Source organism: Halictus rubicundus, chromosome 1, assembly GCF_050948215.1.
Source record: "Halictus rubicundus isolate RS-2024b chromosome 1, iyHalRubi1_principal, whole genome shotgun sequence".
In the NCBI taxonomy this organism is placed as follows: Eukaryota; Metazoa; Arthropoda; class Insecta; order Hymenoptera; family Halictidae; genus Halictus; species Halictus rubicundus.
In genome coordinates, this window is record NC_135149.1 from 23,294,473 (window position 1) to 23,308,411 (window position 13,939).

Genomic DNA, 13,939 nt, shown 5'->3' on the forward strand with positions numbered 1-13,939 from the left:
TTAGTGGACCGGTTAAACAGAATAGTTCGACGCCGAGCATGAATTTGGCAAGCGAATATCAACTCTGGCCAGACATCTCATTGTAAATCGAAGTAACCTAATCTCCCTTGGTGTACGCAGTTTTGGCAAAATACGCATTCCAATGAAACAAACGGCTAATTAGAATCGTTCGGATAATTAACTTACGGTGATTTCAGCGAAGACTACAGCGAACGGATTCCAACTAGTGACGTTCAAATATAGACGGGAACAATGGGGGCTTGTTATGTCTCGCATAATTGTTGCGTAATTGGTTGGTATCGCTGCGAGTTAGTAAATTAGTTCGTTAGATTCGGAATCGTATACGATGCCGTAAATTATTTCCTGGCTGGCCAGGAGTGTCTGTTTCTACTGCGGACAGTAGGACGATCGAAAAAATTCTTTATAAATAAAAATAAACATAAATCGTACTCTACTCTAGCACTTTGCGAAATATGAAAAATTGAAAGCTGAAGTTCAATTTCCGAGCCCGCTTTTTAAACACTAATTTTAGTTGTCAACGTTTATTTACTGTTTCCTCTAACAATATTGTGCTCGTATTTTTGCAGAAATTTTTGTGTAGTGTTACAAACTTGATTATAATTATGTCAGACTATATCGTAAATATTTTTTAAAATTATAATATTATAGAAATGTTGAAAATTGTAACTCTTAAATGTGTACGGAAATTATCATTTCTATTATTATCTCTTATTTTATAAAAGTCAGGAAACTAGAAAAATGTCTTGAGCTAAAAATAAAATAAGAACACTATCAATTTTGGTTAATATAGTTAATATAGTTTATTGTAATCCGAGATTTTGCTAAGTGCCGTGAATGAATAAACATCCACAGTCCAGTGATTACGTTGAGAGATTTCCACATGAGTATATCTCTATCGTTTCGTTAATAGTGTAATTAAGCTTAAGCACAGGATACGATAAAGAAGAGTACTCCTTCAATATCAATATTAACTGTGAAACGATCATGATACCGTGCGAATGAGAACGCAACTGGCAATCGACCGATCACCAAAAGTATCTTAACGCCTCGGCTTGTCGATGGATGTGTTTATCATAGCAACACGTGCAGCCTGAATTTACGAGACTCGCGAACGTGAAAAACGATCTTCATGATCAACCTGTGTATATGAATTATTATATACACACGGAGAAACGTCAGAGTGCTTTGACTAGCTCTGTATCCCTCGCTGAATGAACTTTCAGCAATCGAATTAGGAATCATAATTCTACAATTAACTTAATTCCCGGGCGACGTTACACATTTCTTTTGAACTCGTTCGCATAATTTGCCTCGCGTTTCAGTTGGACGGAACATATATTATTTCGAGTAGCCAAACAGATTAAGCGGTCATAACTTGTTAAAAATAGCGATGTCAAAGGAAAACCGCAGGAATTCTGTATCTCTCGCTCGGATATTTGGAGCGTCTATTGCTGCGTGAAGTTTTGCTATTATATCATGCTATTTCTTGAAGAGCAGACATGCTACGTGCGACTAGTACGTTTCAGTTCGATTAGAATAACGTGTCGTTGCTTTACTGTGATCGGTAGGCTGCGGATTTTTATGCATTTATGAAGCAATTAACTGGACGAAATATAAGACAATAAAAGATTATAAAAATCTGAAAATATTATTATGTTGTTTAAAAAAATAATATTAAGAGATGAAGTAAAATTTTATTTAACTCCTGTTCCACGCAGTCAATTTAGAATCGGTGCAATTGTACAAATAAAGACATACGAACAATCTATATCAAACTATCTCTTTCGTTGAAAAATTTTAGAAAATTCAAATTAAATGAAACCACTCATTTCTGATCAGTAAAATTTGTAAAAGTGTGAAAATCTGCAAGAACTTGAGTTGAACTACTTATCTTCTCTTTTACAAAAAAAATTCGAAAAACTAAATTGCTCATTCCTTGTCAAATTAATAAGGATTGTAGTTATCAAGATTCGTAAAAATTTGGAACAAATAGAATTGTCGTTTGTACGTTAAAAGTAAAACACAGTATTAACCCTTAGCACTCGAATGGTGACTGTAAGGCACCACTAAAAACTGCTGTACCATTATTAAAAATATTTTTCGCATTATTATACCATTATTATTGTATATATTATTGTATTATTATTGTACCATTATTAAATTTGTTTGTATTTAATAAATTACTAAACATTTCAGCGTTGTACGAGTAAATTGCACCATTTTCGTATGTATAACATGAAAACAAATATATAGAAGGAAAATATTCTAGGTCGGATGAAATGTTTCCTTCCAAAGTTAAAATAGCTTCGAGTGCAAAGGGTTAAAAGTGTGTTAATACACAGTACAGTAAAGTCTTGATCTAAGCCGAACGAAACTACACGATCTTAGTTAGTTCGCCTATCCCCTCCACTGGGGGACATACCCCGCGAAGAGTCGAGAAGCTCGAGTTGCGGAACCCGAACATAAGGAGCAGATTATTTCCTTCGAAACGTGAAATGTTCTGCATTCGCATAACAAGATTGGCGGAGTTACGGTATCTCGCAGCAAGAGTGCAGTCATCCGTGGATCTAATTAAGTCAGATCCTCGATTCTACGTCATTATTTCGAGTGAACGAACTGATTTGTATATCATTACAACTACAAACGTAAATGCCAACCTTGCAATTAGTAGAAGTTCACGTAACCGACAATGATTGCTCGTAACTCGATCACGGATCCGCGCACGTGGCTTCCGCTAGTTCGCGAACTACAAGAATACTCGACAGGGATTAGCGATTATGCTGCGGATCGTTCATGCGTGACATGTGTAAAATAATGAAACACGAGATAAGGTGTACGTACACAAAAATTAATATTATATTAAAACCACTGAAAATTAGTAAAGCCGATTAGAATTAAATGAAATTTGTTTTACAAATATTGTAGGAATTATTAATTTTGAGCCCCGTTTGGTATAATACTTTTTCACGTAGAATTTTTTGCCTTATCCGAATTCGAGAAAAAAACATTGGGCACTCTATTAAAAAAACTGAAAGTGAGCCTCTTATCTCGATAAAAGAGAAAAATAACAAAAAACAGATTACAGAATAACTTACGAGTTATTTGAAGTAATGTTACGAGACTCGGCCTATACAGAGTGTCCCAAAATTGATGTGCTTCCTTGAAAGAGGTGATTCCTGAGGTCATTTAAAATAACTTTTTCCTTTGCGAAAATGTTCTCCGTGGCTTCGTTGAGGAGTTATTAATAAAAAGCACGGACCAATCAGAGCGCTGATACAGCGGATGGCTTCCGGCTCGGCGACAGGTCCCGCTGAGCGTGGCGTTGGCATTGGCCGAGCCGGGATCAGTCCGCTGTAGCAGCACTCTGATTGGTCCGAGTTTTTCCGTTAATAACTCCTCAACGAAGCCGCGTGGAACATTTCCGCAAAGGAAAAAGTTATTTTAAATGATCTCAGGAATCACCTTCTTCAAGGAAGCACAACATTTTCGGGACACCCCGTGTAACACTGCGAGATGTGTTCGTAGAGAAACTTTAGAAGATTCGTTGCGCTTTCGAAGGCGAGACACGGTGCTTGGCGTAAGCGGTGGATAATTTGATTGATAAAGCAATTACGGGAGAAGTATATAGGTCTATCATGGCGTGGACAAGAATATAAAAGGTCCCTCACGCTGCGGAATTACCGGCATCTGGCCTAGTTCGCGAAACTCGTGCCCGCTTTTTTCCCCCATTCATACCGCATTTATGAACACGGTTGTTTCCCCGCGGATGTTCAGCGAATGAATTTTGTTCGGCCGGTGGAATTCATTTTTTTTTTTTTTTGTTCGACCAACTAATTTCGCATCGAAATTGAAGAGAACAAAACCGTCAGCTTTCCAATTCGAATCGGTCCGCGGATTTTCTGATGCAATACAGAGTGATCGAAATTGATTCGACATGAAAGGACAAGTCGAAAATTTAGAATAAAATTTATTCACACGAGACTTGGTCTCCGAGAAAATCGACTTGGAGGATCCGTCAAACTCGCGTGCTCAGCATTTGTAAGTAGAATTGGTGGTTCGTGCACAGACCCGTCAGACGATTTTCACACTCGATTCCCTCGAAAACAAAGCCTCGTATGAAATAATTTTATTCCACATTTTCGACTTTTTTTGTGTGTAATCACCTCCTGTCCGGCTGTACTACATTAAACTAGATAAAGTGAGTTTTCAGCATAACAATGCCGGACCATATTGCTGGAAAACCAGGCGAGGAAACGTTGGAACTGCTTGGATGGGATGTGCTACCACACCCGCCATATTCACCAGATATTGCCCCATCAGATTACCATTTATTCCGATCAATGCAGCATGGGATTCCCCAGCAAAGCTTCAGAGCTCTTACGAGGATATCAGAAAATGGCTTGACGATTGGATTACTTCACCGAATTTCTTCTATCGCGAATTCCACTTATCGGAAAAGTGAGAAAAGACGGAAAATATTAGGTTGTCTGTAAATGAGCACAATGAATCACAGTAATTTTCTCACTCGACAAATGGTATAGTTAAGTAAGAGGAAGCTTAGAAGAGAATAAAACATTAACGAACAGATGACTGTGCACGCATGCTCATTAAACGCGCATATTGTGAAAGAAACATTCAGGTGTGAATAAAATATTCTCCATTTTTCTTTTCAAACAAAGGACTTTTATTTGTCAAAGGAACGACAGAAACTTATTCGAGCATATTTTGATCGATGTCCGTTTCTGACATGTTGGAGAAATAATCAATATTCTGAGCGAAAAGACGACACGAATTAATGCAACCTCTTGATATATGTAAAAAGTCTCTAGATCGAACGACGTCCGCGAGAAAAAGCCGACGACCTAAAAATACAACTATGGCGTGAGAAGCCATCTCGCTCTATTTATTATGTACGATATTGCGTGTCGGTGCTCGCCTCGTTGCTGCCTCGGAGATTCGTTCAAACGTCCGATGAATTTTTAATAACGTTCGTCGTTCAACTCGAACGCACGATAGAAATTTATTTTAGAAGCCCCCCATCGACTGATGCGAACAAACCTAAGCACTTGGACACGGTGTATTAGTCTCTAGAAGTGGTGCGGTTATGTAATTGTCACGCGACCACGCCATTTTCGAAATTGCATCCCATTGCAAGGAAATAAATATATATTTTCTTTCGTCGCTTGTGGTTGGCAATAATCTGCGATCTTTATGATCTTTATGCGAAAAATGAGTAGGTTCAACTTAAAATAGATCATTGCGAATATTTCGCAGCAACAATGAGTTTTTTCCAACTGTTTAAAACCATTGAAACCATTTTTTATTCGGCTCCGATTTTTTGCAATACAGTTAATTTTTATTTTGCATAAAAGTCAGCAGTCTAGTGACAGGTTCAGAAGTTCATTTTTATTATATATGCGACGAATATTATTATGGGGAACTTTAGAATGTACGAGGGTTAAAGTAGCATCCACTATAATAAATTTTAACTTTCTGCTATCGATTTTATTAATTATAATACTTCGATTTTATGGGATTTTTCGGGATTAGTATTCATTACTTATAGTGTTAACCCAACAAGTTTCGGGAATTGAAATGAAACGAACAAATGTGTACAGACAGATTTATAAATACTACCAAAAGAATTTTTTTCAAATTCTAAAATTACAATTTCATCAGATACAGAAAATTCCAATTTGATCAAATTCTGAAATTACGGTTTCATCAAATTCTAAAATTATAGTTTAATCAAATTCTAAAATTACAATTTTTATCAAATTCTAAAATTACAATTTTATCCAATTTTCTGAGTCAGATTAAATTTCTAAATTTTCGAGTCAAGATAGTAGTAATATTCTAGATCGTAGTAGAATGTCGCAATAGTGAATCGACCGTTGGTAGTAACATCGCCTATTTATCGAACACTGTGTCCTAACTAGGACGCATTAATATTTTTCCCACCACCCATGATTTTACAACTGTTCGTTCTCGTTTAGAGTCAACCTTGTAACGATAAAAGCTTCTAAGGAACCTACCATCTTTATTTATTCAATCGTCTTGTAAAGTATGTTAGCAAGTCTCAGAAACGTAGCCTTTCGCTTTGAAATCAAAGAAATTCAAGTCGAAAAAGAAATCTTTAAAAAGAAACACATTTCAAATGAGATCCATTTTTTATCAGAGTCAGACAGAAATAAAAACCATATTTCTTATTAACATTATCTTTCTAAATATACCTTTGCACTGTAACAGGGTTTTCATTTAAAAATTTAAATCAACAAGAATTATTATTTCTTCGAAGGCCAGAGTTGTAAATGTCCCACCTGGATTACAATTTCGTACAACTAGTTTAAATTGTTAGTCATTTACAATCCAACAAGAGGAGCAATAAATTACACAATCTCCTAGGACAACCTAATAAAATGCTCTCGTTGGTATGCTCCTGACAACATAAAGCTGCCACAAAAAGTGTCGGCACTTTGAATTACACTATATTAAATTACCCGTAATTTCATAAAAAAGAACGGCACAACAATGAACTTGGGCTCCGTTTACAGCTGGTAGCCTCCGCGCGTTCGCCACTCACGGTTCGTAAGTAAGGGTAGGTGGGTAAGAGGATTTCATGAAAAAAAAAAAAAAAGAAAAACAGTGACGGCAGCCTCAAAGCATTTTCGCGCACGAGGAAGTGACACTTTTATTGACGTTGCGAGTAATTCCGAGACGACCCACGCGAAGATCGTGCGAAATGGAGCGTCCTGTACATCCGAAATTAATGACGCTTCACATTACTTGGCGTCCCAGCGCCCCGACGCGTTTTTACACAGTGCCCCCTCTGTCCTCTGCTTTTAACTCGGATCCATTCGAACGCGTTTTATTGACATTTTCCTTTGATGCTTAATATACCCTTCGCTGACAGCTCGTTGGCGTTTAATAACGCCGTCATAGTGGTCCGGCCTATTCTTTATGCCCGCATAAAGTGTCCGCGCGATGTTTCCACCGCATGCACCCGTCACTCGTAGGGCCGTTAATTTGTTTGTGTCGCGGTTAAGTGAAATACTGCATCGTCCGATTAGAAGCAACGAAAAAAAAAAACTCGTCCATCTGCACGCTGTTAGTATGGAGGAGAATATACGCCAAGCTATCACTTTGCAATAGCACCTCCATTATATTCCTGATTGAATCGATGCCGTACGTGGTAACCGTGAGACCGGTGCCAGTAAATGGAACAACCGAATTAAATAGCGAACAGAAGAGACTAATAGAACATAAAATGGTAAAATTGTCCTGACGACTTTTTCCGATAAAATAATTAATAACAGAGTTGTTTAAAGCTGTCCCGATTGAAATGGTCCGCTCCGTAAAGTACCTTAAAGGCGGGGACCGTTAAAGACACTCTGAGAAACTCTAAAAAATAAAATATTAGTGGTACCCATAAGTAATCAATTATTTGCAAAGAATTTGTTCTGCCTTTAGTTCTGTACCGATCGTTGAAGAGAAGACACGTATTCTTTTACAGTTTTCGATAAAGCAGCCTGTGTTCAAAATATTCTAAAAAGTATAATTTTTTTTACAACCCTGTAATAAAATGGCGGCGTCCGTACCTTGCGAGGACCATATTCGTCATTGCATACTTTTTCATTTTCATGCGGGATTTAATGCAACGGTAACAACAAAGAAAATTTCCGATGTTTATGGAGATGTACTGAAGGTCAACAAGTGTCAACGTTGGTTCAGAAGGTTTGCTGCTGGTAATTATGATCTCTCTGACAGGCCTCGAAGAGGACGACCAGTTGAATTTGATAATGACACCCTAAAATCTCTAGTGGCAGCTGTACCAAAATTAAGTATACAAGAATTATCGAGAAGCCTCGGGTCCACATGGTCAACTATACGAAGGCGCCTACACGAAATGGGAAAGGCATACAGGCAAGGAATATGGGTACCGCATCAATTAGAGATTATATAGTAAATTAAAAAATAAAAACTTGAATTTACTACAAAGTTTGTTTTAGATTTCAAAATAATTGAATGCTTATGGGTCCCTCTAATACATTCGAACAGGTCTCAAAAAGCCGTGACACGGCTTAATTCGTTTGACGCAGTACGTGGGGAAACGCGAGACAGTGTTTCGTAGCATCGGAAGTCGGACAAAGGGCGGGAAACGGGGTGGCACGTACACGAAAAAAGGCAGCAATACTCGAAAATAGCAACGGTGGGCGTCGAATGTGCCTGTGGCCTAACACAGCGGCGCAACGTTCTCTTTATCAGCATTTATAACTCTCCGTGCGCAGTTCGTGCAGCTGCAGAGCGCGCCGGTTAAATAAACTGCGCGCAGCAACGCGGTCCGTGCCTCTGGCCCTCGTAAACGAATAAGACAATGGCGAGTGTATTGACGTCATCAACCGGGCCAATAAAAAACGAGGAACAACCGATAACGCTCGAGTCGCTCGACTTTTACGTGTCGTTAACGCTTTGAGATGAAATAGACCGCGCGCGCGAACGCGTACGTGCGCGAGCGTGTAACCTTACATGATCGTCCACGGCTTCGACACCATGTTGCTTTGCTGTCTTTTCGTCGTTCACTCCTACATATAATATCTAGTCTTACTTCATCGTATTTTATTGATTCTCGTATTACGCAAGGCAGTAGCCGCTTGTTATAACAGAATTAGTTATAGAAATATTTTGAAAACAATTTAAATTATTTATTTATTATTGCTTTAGACCAAGTGGTTTATTTAGCAAGCCAAATATTTTTACATGTAGCTTGTATTTCATGTAGTAGTTGCGTAAAAACTACTTGAATTCATTTTAACATTAAACCTACCAAGCACAAAACATGTAGAAGTGAAACGTCTTATAGTAAGTTAATTTCCTATGAAAACGTTTTTATAATTTCAATAATTGCAAAATAAAAAATCGGTCTTTTTGACCTTGGTAGGTTTAGTGTCAAAGCTCGAAGATTTGTTGATGGAATTCTGTTTACACTGGTAAACTAATTTTTCCAACGTCCACTTAATTTTGTCCCCGGCTGTACAGACGTATCTCTTTTTTTTTTTTCTTGGACCGTGTCATTTAAAAATCGGGTAAAAAAAAGAGTTGCTCGTGTTTGATATCAGTGCTGAGATCACGGCATAGTATCTAGCCCCGGGCAGCACATGCCCGCGAAAAAGGCAGAAAATTCAATTTCACGAGAAACTTATTTCGCTTTCAAGAAGCTCTATATCCTCGACTGTCAATTACGGTAACTTTTTAATACCAGAAATCGACCAATAGCCTCCCCCCGAAGCTTTCACCCCGTTGCACAAAAGGGGAGGTGGATGCATCGGCGGTGAAAGGGGGATCGTAAAAGCTCGAAAGTTTTCATCGAACGACGGGGCCAGAGTATGATCGCGAGGTGAACGGCACGCGGGGGTGCAACGACGCTTGTAACGGATGGCCGATCGATTTATCGCGATCGTAACGATCTACTATCTCCGTTTCCCCCGACGATGGATCGGCTCGGACAGGACCGGCGTGCTTCTGCGAGTCTTACTGTCAAATATAATCGCGAAACACGAAGTATATAGCCTTCCTAAATGTTCACCGCCGATGCTATTCTCGCGGCGAGGCGCCGCAAACAAGTCGAAATAGTCCGTTCGGAATAGTATTCTCGATGTGTCTGTGGTTCGGGCATCGGTTTGTTTACCCGCGGACGGATCCGCATTAACGAAAACAATGATTGATTGACAGAACGGGCCGGCCCGACACGGTACGCCGATCATGACGATCGGCGATCGAACGATCGAACAACCGCGCGCATCGCGGGATTATTTTTGGCAACGCGTTTTCTGGAAGCTTCGCAGTAGAAAAGTCCGCGCTGGTCAGACGACAACGAGACCGGGCCTCGGGATCGTTTTAGACAGGTCGACGAACCGGCAAAAGGTGGCAAAAATAAAAGTGGCAAAATGTACCACCGCGAGTCCACTCGGTGAGACAGAATTTGCTCGGCGATTCGGAAAATTTAAATATTTTACGGCTTCTGTATCAAAACGACTCGGTATAATTAATCGGAGAAATTTTGGTAACGAGAATGGCGTATCGTTTTTTACAGCGTCGAAACCTGTGAAATCATAGACTCGATATACGAATTAATCTCAACTACGATTTTAAGACTAACTAAAATGGAGACGTGTTACTGCACTAACGACTAAACAAAATTTTGATGAAACACTTGCGGATCATTATGCAAAATAAAAATTGCAAGAAACACGAGCTAAATATACAAATTTTTAGTGATTGCAATAAATCGAAAGCAATATATTGGTAATCTTTTTTACCGTCTCATTTCAAATGCATACAATCCGCGGGTATTAACCCTCCCGTGTACTATGCCGGAGTCATTCGTGACCCGTAGCGGTGTAAGCTCGAGCGACCGTCATTATATAAAATATTATTTTATTTCGAAAAAAAAATCGCTATCCCCTCTGCTTTATTCGAAATACGACGAAAGCCGGTCCCGAGCCATCGCCTTATATCGAGAGAAAACTGAAATATCGCGGTGGGTCAGAAATGACTCCGGCATAGGCCTCGCAGGAGTCGGAGGGTTAATTCCAACTCAGATGAAGCTTCAAATGTTTGAATCCAGTTGTGTTGCAATATTTTCAATGGATATGTACAGAATTCAGTTAATTGCTACAGTTTCTAAAACTAATCTCTCCTTCGTCTATTATCTTTCTTAATATGAGAAAGTTGAATATTCTGAATATTTTTAATACTATAAAAAAAAAGCTTCCAGCAATTAAGCAGTACCTACTCGTTGGAAGAATAATTGCATGCCCAACTGCATTTGATTTCGTACGTCTAGCCGCGAGCAATAAATCTATTTGCGATCTGAAGTTAATTTCGAGTTGCGAAACGAATTTGGAATTTGTTCCGGAACGAAGGATCTAATCATTTCCGAACGACCGTCATACACCGAAGCAAATTATCGGCTAATTATAGATCCCCGAGCGTAATCATCGATGCAGACGATTTCGTTCGACGTGTAACAAAAAGATTGTTCGATTTTCTTTCCGAAACCCCCCACCCGTCTGGGCCACGGGTCTATTTTAAAAAAGTAATATTTTCGTACTATTTCCGTCTTTAATAGCACCAGGCAGGAGCAATGGTAGAAAATTTCATTTCTTAACGCGGACGCGTTTATTTATTTTCGCCGAATGTTCCGAAGATCGGGAACAAGAGGAGACGGAGAGGATCACGGATTTTATTTTCATCGGAGAGCTCTGCTCCGCGGAAATTAATACACTTCCCGATACCTGTAGGCACGACTTTTTGAATTCCAACGGACAGAGAGTAAATATTTATCTGCCAGCCGAAGCATCGGTATATCGTTGTTCAGTTTATAATTATGCGGTACGGAAATCGCGGCGGATTCGCAGCCGTGACGTCTTCGCCCCGGGTGGGGATTATTATTCTTTCCCCTAATTTTACTTCGTATCAACAATCGTGTTTCTTGAAGTCGCGCGGTGTACCTTTATTTATTGATCCCGAGAGACTATGAAGTCGATGGAAAAAGCGTCGCCTTGAATCCTTAGTCCTTTGATAAAATTTATCAACATCAATCTCCGTTGATAAGGCAACAAAGAAGTTAAATACCAAAACTGAAAGAAACAGGAGATTGCACAAAATGACGTCTCGGTACAACATTACAATTTCACTCCTATTTAACTTGTTCTACATTCTTTACCATTATTGTGATTGTAAAAATGCATTTATAAGAAATTTATTTAATACGTTTCTTCCTTGGAACATATATTATGATTAAAGCTGCTAAAAATCTGGCAGAATATATTCGTGGTATTTTTATAAAGTAATCCAAACTGGCCACTTTTGTTGCTCCGTAGACCTAGTGTTAAAAGTGCAGTAGGCTCCCGCGGGACGCGATTAAAAAATCGTTTAAAAACACTGTAAACGACGTCTTCAATTCAGAAATATTTGTAAAAATGTTCCGCGATCAATCACGATTAATTTTCAACATTAATCGACCACAGGTGCGCGCAGATTCCGCGCACAGACATTTCCGAGCGTCTGTGGAGCCGTAGGTGTGATTTCCATTTCGAACACGCGAAAATAAAGCCCGCGGACTCGTCCGGTCTGCTGACAGGTAGGTTCGTCGATCCCGACAAATCGATCCACGTAACTGTGTAAGTTGAGACGGTAGGGTTACGTTAATAGGCGATTGACACCGCGTTGAACGCCGACACGTGTCGGTGCGGATCGCGTGCGCGAAGCCGGCCCGACCCAAAACGACCGAGACTCCGAAGAAGCTGCCTCTGCCAAGCTAGTCGTCGGCCAGAAATAGTTTCACGTCGACGCGTGTATTTTTAAAGAATTTTCTAGACGACCTACGACAATTGCACGGGACGGAACGGCACAAGTTCCCGCCCGATCGAACCCGCGCACGCCTTATCGGCACACGTCTTATCGTCACCAGAAAACCGATCCCCGACACGCTCGATAACGGTCCGACGCGAATTCGGCCTAACCGCCGCGCCGGATCGCTGTCGGCCGACCGAAACTGTCAAATTTATGGCAGCGTGCGGGAGCCCGCGAGACTAGCCAATTTACTCGAATTGCGTTGGAATTGAGGAAATCGCTATGAAGAAGAATGTGAAAGATAGAGTATTTCAACAAATGGAAATCTTACTATAATTTTCGGTAATTTTTTTATGTATTATTTAAGCTTCTAATTTGGGAAGTTTTTATAGACTGTATTGTATTTATGTTAATAATATTCGAATTGCGTTGAAATTGTGTTTGAATTGAGGAAATCGCTATGACGAAGAATGTGAAAGGTTGAGTATTTCAACAAATGGAAACCTTATTATAATTTTCAGTAATTTTTTATGTATTATTTAAGCTGATTGGGGAAGTTTTTATATACTGTATTTTATTTATGTTGATAAGGACCTATTTATTCGAATTGCGTTGGAATTGTGTTTGGATTGAGGAAATCGCTATGAAGAACGTGAACAATTGAGTATTTTAAAAAATGGTAATCTTATTATAATTTTTTGTGTATTATTTAAGCTTTCAATTGGGGAAGTTTTTATAGACTGTATCGTATTTATGTTAATAAGGGATAAGAATGCGTTTACATAATTTTTCGTTAAAATATACTGTAAGTAAACTGTGAATTTTTATGCATTTACTGGAAACGGTATTTCACGAAATTTTATTGACATTTGGAGTTAATGAGTTCTCGAATCTTGCATAAGAATCGAGGAAATTGTATTAAAAACATTTCTTAAAATTGAAGGTATTGAATATAGATGAATAGAAATATTGTTATAATTTTTGGTGATTTCTAAAATATTAGACAGCGGATGTTTATGCATTTGTGGCAACCACTACCGAGCACAACAAAATGTAAGCTTTAACAAAATTGAGATTAAATGTTACTTTTATTGCAGTGAAATTTAACATCGTTCATCGTGACGTTATTATTTGCGAAAATAAATATTGAAATAAAATAAATGCAGAAAAAAATGGCAGAACAGTTTCAAAAAGTCGAAAGCATTTATATTTTATGAAATCCTGTTCAGTGGAATTTCAACGTTGAAGTGCCCAGAAGAACTTTTCGGCCAGGCCACTGTAATATTCCAATTTCTGCAAATTATTAATTAGCGATTAAAGTTTCGACTCTACCTTAACATCGCGTTTATTGGAAACTTTGATACATAGATAAAATGTAATATACGAGCTAAAATTCTTGATAAATGTGCGCGTGCTATTCTCATTAGGAAATGTAAAAAACGATATCAGTTGGCGATGTGTCAACATTATATTTGTTTGTATAAGTAATTTAGTTAATTTACACGCAACCACGGACACGTGAAATGTGAATTGGAAGGTCACGTGTGCGACCATTTCGAGCGTG

General features: G+C 38.8%; 1 protein-coding gene across 5 annotated transcripts in view; it reads right to left on the reverse strand.

Moving 5' to 3' along the window:
- Positions 1-13,939, reverse strand: part of LOC143358126 (uncharacterized) — a 45,017-nt gene that overhangs the window by 19,088 nt on the left and 11,990 nt on the right. Inside the window, exons 1-2 of one of the 5 annotated variants that reach the window (XM_076795055.1) lie at positions 11,747-11,830; positions 11,532-11,660 (exon numbers count right to left, since the gene is read on the reverse strand). The exons of 3 other annotated variants lie outside the window; for them this stretch is intronic. The gene's annotated coding sequence lies outside the window, so the exon portion shown is untranslated. Of the gene's footprint in view, positions 1-186; positions 303-11,531; positions 11,661-11,746; positions 11,831-13,939 lie in introns of those variants that run through there. One more of the 5 variants, XM_076795061.1, reaches the window with a different exon arrangement.